The 10,657-nt window shown below is 36.1% G+C and overlaps 1 pseudogene across 1 annotated transcript; it reads left to right on the top strand.

Moving 5' to 3' along the window:
• The first annotated feature begins 3,617 nt into the window (after positions 1 to 3,617).
• LOC309835259 (malate dehydrogenase, cytoplasmic-like) lies at positions 3,618 to 6,018 on the top strand (annotated as a pseudogene). The gene is made up of 2 exons: positions 3,618 to 3,752; positions 4,975 to 6,018. The product of its transcript is annotated as a malate dehydrogenase, cytoplasmic-like (transcript).
• The last annotated feature ends 4,639 nt before the right edge of the window (positions 6,019 to 10,657 follow it).

Genomic DNA, 10,657 nt, shown 5'->3' with positions numbered 1-10,657 from the left:
CTACAGTCTAATTTAAAAATGAGTGCCCTTGGGTTAAGAGCCCATCACTGCTCTGCTCAGCTGTTGTCAAGTGTTGGTATTATTGGGCAAAAAAAGAATCCCTCAGTTGGGAGTATAAGTATTACAAGCACTCTGAGACCTCTCAGAAGGGGGTAACCTAGTTGTCAAGTGCTTTCCATAGACCATTTAATATAAAAACCACTACAAACAAGAAAAGGCAATACAAGAATGCAAGGACAATTCACTATGAGAAAACCTATTTATACAATTCCAAGGTGTGCTTTTTTAACACCAAGCAATTCTCCCATTTTCAGCAGACACTGACAGGTGTCCTACAATTTAACTCAATTCTGACACAGTCTACCTGGAGATAGCATCAGATCCCATAGGTCAAGGGCTCAGTCTTACAAGACTGTCCCATCCCCCACTTCAGACGCCAATCCCAAGTTCAGGTTGTAACCTGTGCTGTGACTATAGATTGGAAGTTCCCATGACCCCCTTCATAGGTTCAAGTAATTTGCTAGAGTGGCTCACAGAATTCAGAGAAACACTTTACTTATTAGATGACTGGTTTATTATAAAAGGATGTAACTCAGGAACAGCAAGATGGGATACACAGGTCAAGGCTTGGGTAAAGGTACAGAGTTTCCATGCTCTCCCCAAGCATGCCACTCTCCCCCCCTCATCTCCACATGCTCATCCGGAAGTTCTCTGATCCCATCCTTTTCGTTTTTTTTACTGAAGCTTCATTACCTAGTCATGATTGATTAAATCATTGGCCATTGGCAATTGATTCAAACTCTAGCCCCTCTCCTCTCCTTGGAGGTCAAGGGGGTTCCAATTCTCTAATCACATGGTTGGTTCTCCTGGGAACCAGGCCCCATCCTTGGGTGCTGTCCAAAAGTCACCTCATTAACATAAACTTAAGTGTAGTTGAAAGGGGTTTCTTATGAATATCAAGAAACCTTTCTTGCCTTATTGCTTTTTTTTCCCCCCTTTTTTGTCACGCCACGTGGCATGCAGGATGCAGGATCTTAGTGTCCTGACCAGAGATCGAACCCGTGCCACCTGCAGTTGAAGCATGGAGTTCTAACCACTGGACCTCCAGGGAATTCCCCCTTTCTCATCTTATTACTTAGGAAATTCCAAGGGTTTTAGGAGCTCTGTGCCAGAAACAAATGAAGACCAAATATATATTTCTTATTATAAATCACAATATCATAATAATACATCCTATCAATTGTCAAAAGGGAAAAATGATGGATCATCTTGAAAGATATGTTGAAAAAGGCAATTGATGTACTAGTATAGATTTAATATTATTTTATATAGTTTTCTAGTAAAGTTCTTAATCTGGTGGATCTCTATAAAGAAAACTGTAACATTTTGCTGGGGAAATACAGATAGATGTAAACAAATGCCAAGAATACTATATTTAATGACAAAACAGAAGTGATAGTGAAATTAAAGTGGAGTTACAGGTACCCAGGAAGATCTGAGTGGAACTGTGATCCAGACCTGTCTCCCTCCTGAAGAGTCCTTGAGTAATATACATACAGGAAGAAAGGACAGAGCAGAGCAAAGTAACAAAGTAACACTTTATTATTAGGGACCTTCCCCTTGCCACTAATCCCCAAGTGTGTTCTTTTCCCAACAATCTGGCCCACCACTATGTTGTGTTGATGAAAAGAGAGGATTGGTGAAAAGAAGATAGAATAGAACAGTAATGATATCTAGGCCTGCTCAAAGGAAGCCACATTTGTACACTGACCTTTGAATACTCTGTCACTATTTTTACACTCAGCATCCTGGACCTCCACCACACACATTAGTTGCTTTTTTCAGGAAGTAGTAGGAAAGAGGTGATAAGATGACAAAGCAAAGAGAATCAGCTCAATAGGATTATGGTTAGAATTGCAATGAACCTGTAGATTGATTTGGGAAGAACAGTGCAATTGCAATCACAATATTGATGAGTTTTTTTTTTAATTAGACAAAATGACTAATAAAACTGATAACAACAGTCATGTGAGAATAACCAAGAAAATTTTGAAAAAGGAGAGTAGTAATGAAGGATACTTCCCTAAAGGCAGCCTGTACACACACCCTTACGGAACCCTATGGGTTGTGTTCAGCCCCCTGTTATGACTGGTCAGTTCATTTGTTCTGATTGGTTCATGTTTGTGCTTTAGCAGTTGTTAAACATTTGGTATATCAACCCTCCTTATGGGCATTAAGCCATATACTATAGTGATAGTAATGAAAAATGTAATACTAATGGATGCAAAAAACAGAAAGATGAATGAAATGGATAGAATAGATGGCCCAGAAATAAATTCTTGTTTAATGGGATGAAAAAAATTTTTTTTTTAACATTTGGTGCCAGATTTCTCTTGGGGAAGAAATCATTTCATTGAGAAAGATATCTTAATATATTGCATAAAGGTAAAAGGCGAGACCCTGGGGGCTTAGGTTGGAAGAAGATAATGTAACAAAGAGATAGACAAACCACTGTGCCCAAAAAATTTTTTTTTAAATTGTATGAAGAGACAGTGAAGAGAGGAAGAATCACCATGCTTGTAGAGAGAGGTGACCAGTGAGAAATTCCTGGCTGTATGTTGGCTGAAGGCTTTTTTTTTTTTTTTTTTTTTTTTTTGCGGTACGCGGGCCCCTCACTGTTATGGTCTCTCCTGTTGCGGAGCACAGGCTCCAGATGCGCAGGCTCAGGGGCCATGGCTCACGGGCCCAGCCACTCTGCGGCATGTGGGATCTTCCCGGACCGGGGCACGAACCCGTGTCCCCTGCATCGGCAGGTGGACTCTCAACCACTGCGCCACCAGGGAAGCCCCTCAAGGCTTTTTGAAAGCATGGAATTTCTAAAGACTTTAAGTTGTTTGCATTGCTGCAGGCAAATCCCCTTTGTCTCCCTCTAACTGTGAGTGAAGAATGCTACATACAAAGAAAACTTTGTGTGAGTTTTTTTGGAGGGGGTAGGGTGTTGAGAAGGAGTCCAAGAAAAAGAGTCTTGAAATTCACGTAGAGTGTGGGGCAGAGAAGACAGCAGCCATGTGGGATGAGATATGTGTGAAAGCAAAAGTTAATTTGAAGCTGATTCACACAGCCGAGGCCGTTGAATATATTCTCTTAAAAATGCAGAGAAGTTGTAGGAGGGAGGGAAGGAGATTAGACTTCTCATAGGATGTTGGCTGAGTGGTTAGAACCGGTTTTATTTAAATATCAAAAGGTGGATCAGCCTCAGCTGACAACTGATTTAACTTACATGTAGTAATTTAGCCCATGATTTCAAAAAAAAAAGGAAAAGTAGCCTTATGAATCAATGGGAAAGGAAGCATATATGAAAGAAAGAAGCTACCTTTCCTTATTGGCTCAGCTAGGGAAGGATGGAGTCTATGTGAGTTTAATCAAATAGTAATTTGTATGGTCAAAGGATCATCCATTAAAAGTTATACAGCTTAACACCTATCGTGTGTCAGGCTCTGTTTTAGGCACTGGTGATACAGCAGTGAACACAGTAGACAAAACACCTGCTTTCAAAAACTTTCCATTCTGGAGGATAGAGACAGACGTTTTGAAAGTGAGTGGTATAGCTCTTAATGATGGGCTATTTTTGGTATGCTGAAAAGTATACTTTGAAAGCAGAGGATATGAATGAAGAGAATTTCCATGGTCAGCAAAATGACTTGAAAAGCTACCTTAAGGTAACAGTGGAGATGGCCTTGAAAATTAGAGAGGTAATTAATTCATGATTTAGAGTAAGGGTCAGCAAACTTATTCTGTAGAGGGACAGATAGTAAATATTTTTGGCTGCCATTCAGTCTATGTTGCAACTACTCAACTCTACCACTGTAGCTCAAAAGAAGCCACAGACACTACAGAAATGAATGTGCTTGGCTCTCTTGGGATAAAACTTACAAAAACTGGTGGCAGTCTGTAAGCCATTGTTTACCAATTCTTTCTGTAGAGTCAAGCTTGCTGTACTCAAACTTGGCTTCACCTGTTACTTAATGTATGACCTTGTACAAATTACCCCAATTCTCTAAGCTTCATATTTCATAAGAGGAAAATAAAAGTATTTGTCACAGTTCCTAGTTCATAATAAAGTCTCAAAAAAATCTTAGTCATTATTACTATGTTTTATTGTGATAATAAAACAGCTACTGATAATGTGTGATGAGTATGAGTATGTGTGTGTGTATATACATTCGTTTGTATACATGCATACATGGAAACATATGCTTGTGTGAGACTGATCTAACATCCACTTTCCAGATCATGAAAAGATTAAAGAATGTGGAAATAATATTGGTGAAATGACCACCAAAAGTGAAGGTATTGGAGTTTTCATGGCAGAGTAGTTTTGAGTACCAAGATCACCCCACCTTCTGAGATCATTCTACTGGATATGGAGGACCAAAAACTAACATAGATAGAACTTCTGTGGCCCCAGAGCATTATTTTAGACAGAATAACATATGCTTGGGAATTCTGCTGCTGGTGCAGTAGTAGAGGAAGACTGAATGGATACTAAGGTGAAATTAACCCCCTGCGTTGATGTGACAGAAAACATAGTTTGGGAAGATCACTGAACTTTGTAGAGCAAAGAACTGGAGAGGAGAAAGCAACATGAAGAATGAGACCCAGAATTCTGCATAGGAGTCACCATGAGACTGTTGCTGAATACTCAGTGACATATCATAGGGCGAGTCCTTTCAAGACTACATAAAGAATGGACCAGGAAGCTGTAACGTGGATGATTCTCAAAGCTCACAAAGAACTTGGAGATGTTTGAGTTCTGGCCAGCCAGATTCTAGGAGCCATATTGAATACCCAGAGTACAGTCTACTGTAAATCAACCCACCAAAAAAAGCTTAAAAACAAGACTTAAAGAATCTAGCTGAGGCAGGTGTTGAAATTTTCCATGCAGTTCCCAATCATGTCAACAGTGTTTTTAAGGGTTTTTGTCACAAAGCCCTTGAAAGCAGAAGGCCCTCGACTACAAATTCTGAACAAATCAGAGTCCTTATGACTGGAGCAGCTGATCAAATTGCATATTCACTGCTGTACACTATTGGAAATGGATCTGTCTTTGGTAAAGACCAGCCTATAATTCTTGTGCTGTTGTATATTACTCCTATGATGGGTGTCCTGGATGGTGTCCTAATGGAACTTCAAGACTGCCCATCCTTCCTGAAAGATGTCATCACAACAGATGAAGAAGAGATTGCCCTCAAAGACCTGGTTGTAGCCATTCTTTTGGGCTCCATGCCAAAAAGGGATGGCACAGAGAGGAAAGATTTACTCAAAGCAAATGTGAAAATCTTCAAATGCCAGGGTGCAGCCTTGAAGAAGTATGCCAAGAAGTCAGTTAAGGTTATCGTGGTGGGAAACTCAGTCAATACCAATGGCCTGATTGCTTCAAGTCCGTCCCCAAGGAGAACTTTTGTTGCTTGACTCTTTTGGATCACAGCCAAGCTGAATTGCTCTGTTAAACTTGGTGCTAAATTTAATGTGACTTCTGATGATGTAAAGAATGTCATCATCTGGGGAAACCATTCCTCAACTCAGTATCCAGATGTCAACCATGCCAAGGTGAAACTGCAAGGAAAGGAAGATGGTACTTATGCAGCTCTGGAAGATGACAGCTGGCTCAAGGGAGAATTCATCACGGCTGTGCAGCAGTGTGGTACTGCTGTCATCGAGGCTTGAAACCTAACCAGTGCAATGGCGGCTGCAAAAGCCATCTGTGACCACATCAGAGACACCTGGTTTGGAATCCCAGAGGGAGAATCTGTGTCCATGAGTGTTATCTCTTATGGCAACTTCTATAGTATTACCAGTGGTCTGCTCAATTCATTCCCTGTTATAATCAAGAACAAGACCTGGAAGGTTGTTGAAGTTCTCCCTATTAATGATTTCTCAGGAGAGGAGATGGATCTTTCTGCAAGGGAACTGGCAAAAAGAAAAGAAACTGCATATGAATTTCTTTCCTCTGTCTAACTAGACAATCATTTTGATGTTACTAAGTACCCCAACACTGAAGAATCTAAACGTTGTCTTTGACTCTAGTACCAAATAATAATAATGCTATACTTAAATTACTTATGAAAATGACACATTTTAAAGATTGTGTGTTTCTTGATACAAATCTGTGACAGTTTATCATCATGCTCTTAGTGCTGCATTCTAAATAAAATATGTATTCCAAAAAAATCTAGACAATTATCAAGTAATCTAGCTAACAGAACAAAATTTCAGTTTAGCATTCTTTCAAAAAAAAGATAAAGAAACAAAACCCAGAACTCAGCAAGCTCACACTTATGATGTCCAGCAAGCATTTAAAATTTACTAGACATGCAGAGAAGCATGAACATGTTTCTCATCCCAGAAGAATAATGTGACAATAGAAACAAACTAGGAAATGATATAAATGATGGTATTAGCAGACAAGAATGACAAAAGAACTATTGTAAACATGTTCAAGTATTTAAAGGAAAATGTGAATATAAAGAAGAGGAAAAGAGAAGATATTTTTAAAAACACCAAGTGTACTTTTCTAGGGTTGAAAAATACAATATCTGAAATAAGAATTTTACTGGGTGGTCTTAATAGTAGATTAGATACTACAAAAGAAAAAAATCAGTGAAATTCAAGATATAGCAATCAAAAGTATCCAAACTGAAATGCAGACAGGAAAAAAAAAATCTCTAGAAATAAACAAGTTGAAATATCAACAACAACAAAAACAGAACCTCAGTGGCCTACAGGAAAAAATTAAGTAGTAATTATTTAAATTATGTTATATATGTTTAATTACAATATATGTAATTGGAGTCCCAGGAGGAGCTAGAAAGAGGAGGCAGGAAAAAGCATTGGAAGAAACAACAGCCAAAACTTTTCTAAATAAAACAAAATATAAACCTACAATTCAAGAAGTTTATCAAATCTTATGCAAAGTAAATACATAGCAAATTACACAAAAACACATAATAATCAGGTCGCTCAAAACCACTGATAAAGAAACACATTCTAAAAGAAATAATAACGACAAAAGGTGCATTACTACAAAGAAATAAAAATTACTTCAGGCTCTTCATCAGAAACTATCCAACCCAGAAGACAATGTATGGCATTTTCAGAGAACTGACGTAAAAAAAAAGTGATCAAACTAGAATTCTTTTCCAGCAAAAACATTCCTTTGAAAAATGAAAAGAGAAATAAAACTTTTTGGGCAAATGAAATCAGAGATATTTATTGCCAGTAGAACTTTACTACAAGAAATATTAAAGGAAGTCCTTTAGGATGAAGGAAATTGAAATCAATTTGTAATTCAGATCCACACAAAGCAGTGAATATCACTGGAAATGGTATATAAAAAGTTTTTTCATTTTTTAATTTTTCAAATGATAATTATTTAACACAAAAATGCTAAGAATATATTATAGAGGTTATAATATGTGCTGAACTTAAAATAACTATGACAACAATAGCACTAAGAAGAGAAAGGGAGAAATGGAAGTATACTATTGTAAATTTCTTACATTAAACACAAAGTGGTGTAATATTATCTGGAGTTAGACTGCATAAATTAAAGATGCATACTATAAACCCTAAGACAACCACTAAAAAACTACTAAGAGCTACAGCTAATAACTTAATAATGGAGATAAAATTGAACATTAAAAACTACTTGTCTAATCGAAAATAAGGAGGAAAAGAGGAAAAAGAAACAAGATGGTACAAATAGAAAAGAAAATTTAAAAGGTAAATGGCATATACCCTGAGAAAACCATGATTCAAAATGAGACATGTACCACAATGTTCACTGCAGCACTGTTTACAATAGCCAGGACATGGAAGCAACCTAAATGCCCATCAACAGATGAATGGATAAAGAAGATGTGGCACATATATACAGTAGAATATTACTCAGCCATAAAAAGAAATGAAATTGAGTTATTTATAATGAGGTGGATGGACCTAGGGTCGATCATGCAGAGTGAAGTAAGTCAGAAAGAGAAAAACAAAAGCCGTATACTAATGTATATATATGGAATCTAAAAAAAAAAAAAAAAATGGTACTGATGAACCTAGCAGCAGGGCAGGAATAAAGACGTAGACATAGAGAATGGATTTGAGGACATGGGGTGGGGAGGAGGAAGCTGGGGCAAAGTGAGAGTAGCATTGACATATATACACTACAAAATGTAAAATAGATAGCTAGTGGGAAGCAGCAGCATAGCACAGGGAGATCAGCTTGGTGCTTTGCGATGACCTAGAGGGGCGGGATAGGGAGAGTGGGAGGGAGGCTCAAGAGAGAGGGGATATAGGGATATATGTATGCATATGGTGATTCACTTTGTTGTACAACAGAAACTATGGCTAAAATATCGAGGCTCAACAAATGCTGTCTACAAGAAAACTACTTTAAATATGAAGACACTGAATCATTAAAGAAAAAGATGGAAAAAGGTACCACACAAACACTAATCATAAGAAATCTGGAGTGGATATATTAGTATAAGAAAAATTAAATTTCAGAACAAGTAACCCGAACAGAGATTAAGAGGGAAATTATGTAATGATAAAGACTCCATAACAATCTTAATGTGTAAACACCTAATAATAGATCTACAAAATACATGAATTGAGAGCTGAAAGAATTGAAAGGACAAAAAAGTACATCTAGATTTATAGAGATTTCTTTATTCCTCTCAGTAATTGATAGAACAAGTAGACAAAACTCAGTAAAACTATAGAAAGCTTGAACAATACTGTCATCCAACTTGACCTAATAGCCATTTATAGAATAATCTTCACTCTCCCCAACAAGAGAATACACACTATTCATGTGCAAATGAAAAATTCACCAAGAATACTGGGGGATAAAACAAGTATCAATAATTTGAAAAGATAGAAATGCTAGAGTATATACTCTGACCATAATGGAATTAAATTAGAAAACAATAACAAAAAGATATCTGGGAAATTCCCAAATATTTGGAAAATGTACAACAGATTTCCTAATAACTCATGGGTCAAAGAAGAAATCACAAGGACTATCAGGAAATATTTAGAACTAAATGAAAATTGAGATAAAATATATCTAAATTTTGGAGGTACATCTAAAGCAGTGATCAGAAGGAAATCTGTGCTCTAAATGCTTATGGTAGAAAAGCAATGAGATCCCAAGTGAATAATGTAAGCTTTCACCTTAATGAGCTAGAAAAAGAAGAGCAAATAAGTCCCAAGTAAGTACAAATGTGGCAATAATGATGATAAAAGCTGAAATAAATAAAAGAGGAACAGGCAGTAGAATTAATGATACTGAAGCTTCTTTTTTGAAGAGATCAATCAAATGAAATACCTTTCACTAAGCTTTCAAGTGAAAAAGAGAGAAAACATAAAATACTAACATGAGGAATAAACAATGAGATATCCAATGTTAAACAAATGTTAAAGAATAATATATATTATAAATAACTTTAGACGAATAAATCTGACAACTTAAATGAAATGGAAAAAAACCTTGACAGACACAAATTTCCAAAACTGGCAGAAGAAGAAATCAAAAATTAAATTGTCTTTTATCTAGAAACAAAATTAAATTCATAATTTAAATTTTCTCAAAAAGGAGACTCCTGGCCTGGATAGCTTCATTGATGAAAGCGTTCATGTAAATCAACCATATTTCAATAAAAAATAAGCTAAAAATTGAAAAAACCTTTCAAACCTTTAGGAAATAGATAATAAAAATCTTATACAACTTCTTCAGAAAGTAGATAAGGAGCTTCCAAACTCATTTTATTGGGCCAGACTTACCCTGATAACAAACCTAGAAAAAGACATTACAAGAAAACTACAGACCAGTATTCCCAATGAACTTGGATTTCTTAATATTTTTAAAGTTTAGCTAGTAGAATCCAGCAACCTATAAAAAGTATAATACACCAAGAACAAGTTTGGTTTATCTCAGGAATGTAAGGTTGGTTTAATATTTGAAAATCAATCAATTTAATCCATCATCTCAACAATCTAAAAAGGAAAAAAAAAACAAAAACATAAGATCATCTCAATAGATGCCCCTTGAAAGCATTTGGTAAAATTTAACACTCATTCATAATAAAAACTCTCAGCAAATTAAGGAAAGGAAGGGAACTTCCTCAACCTGGCAAAGGACATATGCCAAAAATCTAGAGATAACATCATATTTAATGGTACAACACTGAATGCTTTCCCTTAAAATCAGGAACAAGGCAAGGATGCTCTTTCTTACTACTTCTGTTCACATTATACTATGTGTTCTAGTCAGTGGAATAAAATGGGAAAGGTAAATAAAAGCATACAGAATGGAAAGGAAAAAGTAAAACTCTCTTTATTTGCAGAGGTATGATAGTGAACATGAAAACTCCCAAGAAATTTATAAAACACTACTAGAACTAATAAATTCATTAGCAAGTTCTCAACACACTCTGCCAATATTAAATAAAATCAAGTGTATTTAAATATACTATCAATGAACCATTAGAAAATGAAATTAAGAATCCATTTACAATAGCATTAAAAGCATAAAATACTTCAGGATAAGTATATGCAATACCAGTACTATCAAAAATACAAAACATTGCTAAGAGAATTT

This window comes from Grampus griseus (genome assembly GCF_964374135.1).
Source record: "Grampus griseus genome assembly, chromosome: 17".
Lineage (NCBI taxonomy): Eukaryota > Metazoa > Chordata > Mammalia > Artiodactyla > Delphinidae > Grampus > Grampus griseus.
Note: the sequence above shows the minus strand (reverse complement) of the source record. Positions and strands in the feature narration are given on the sequence as shown.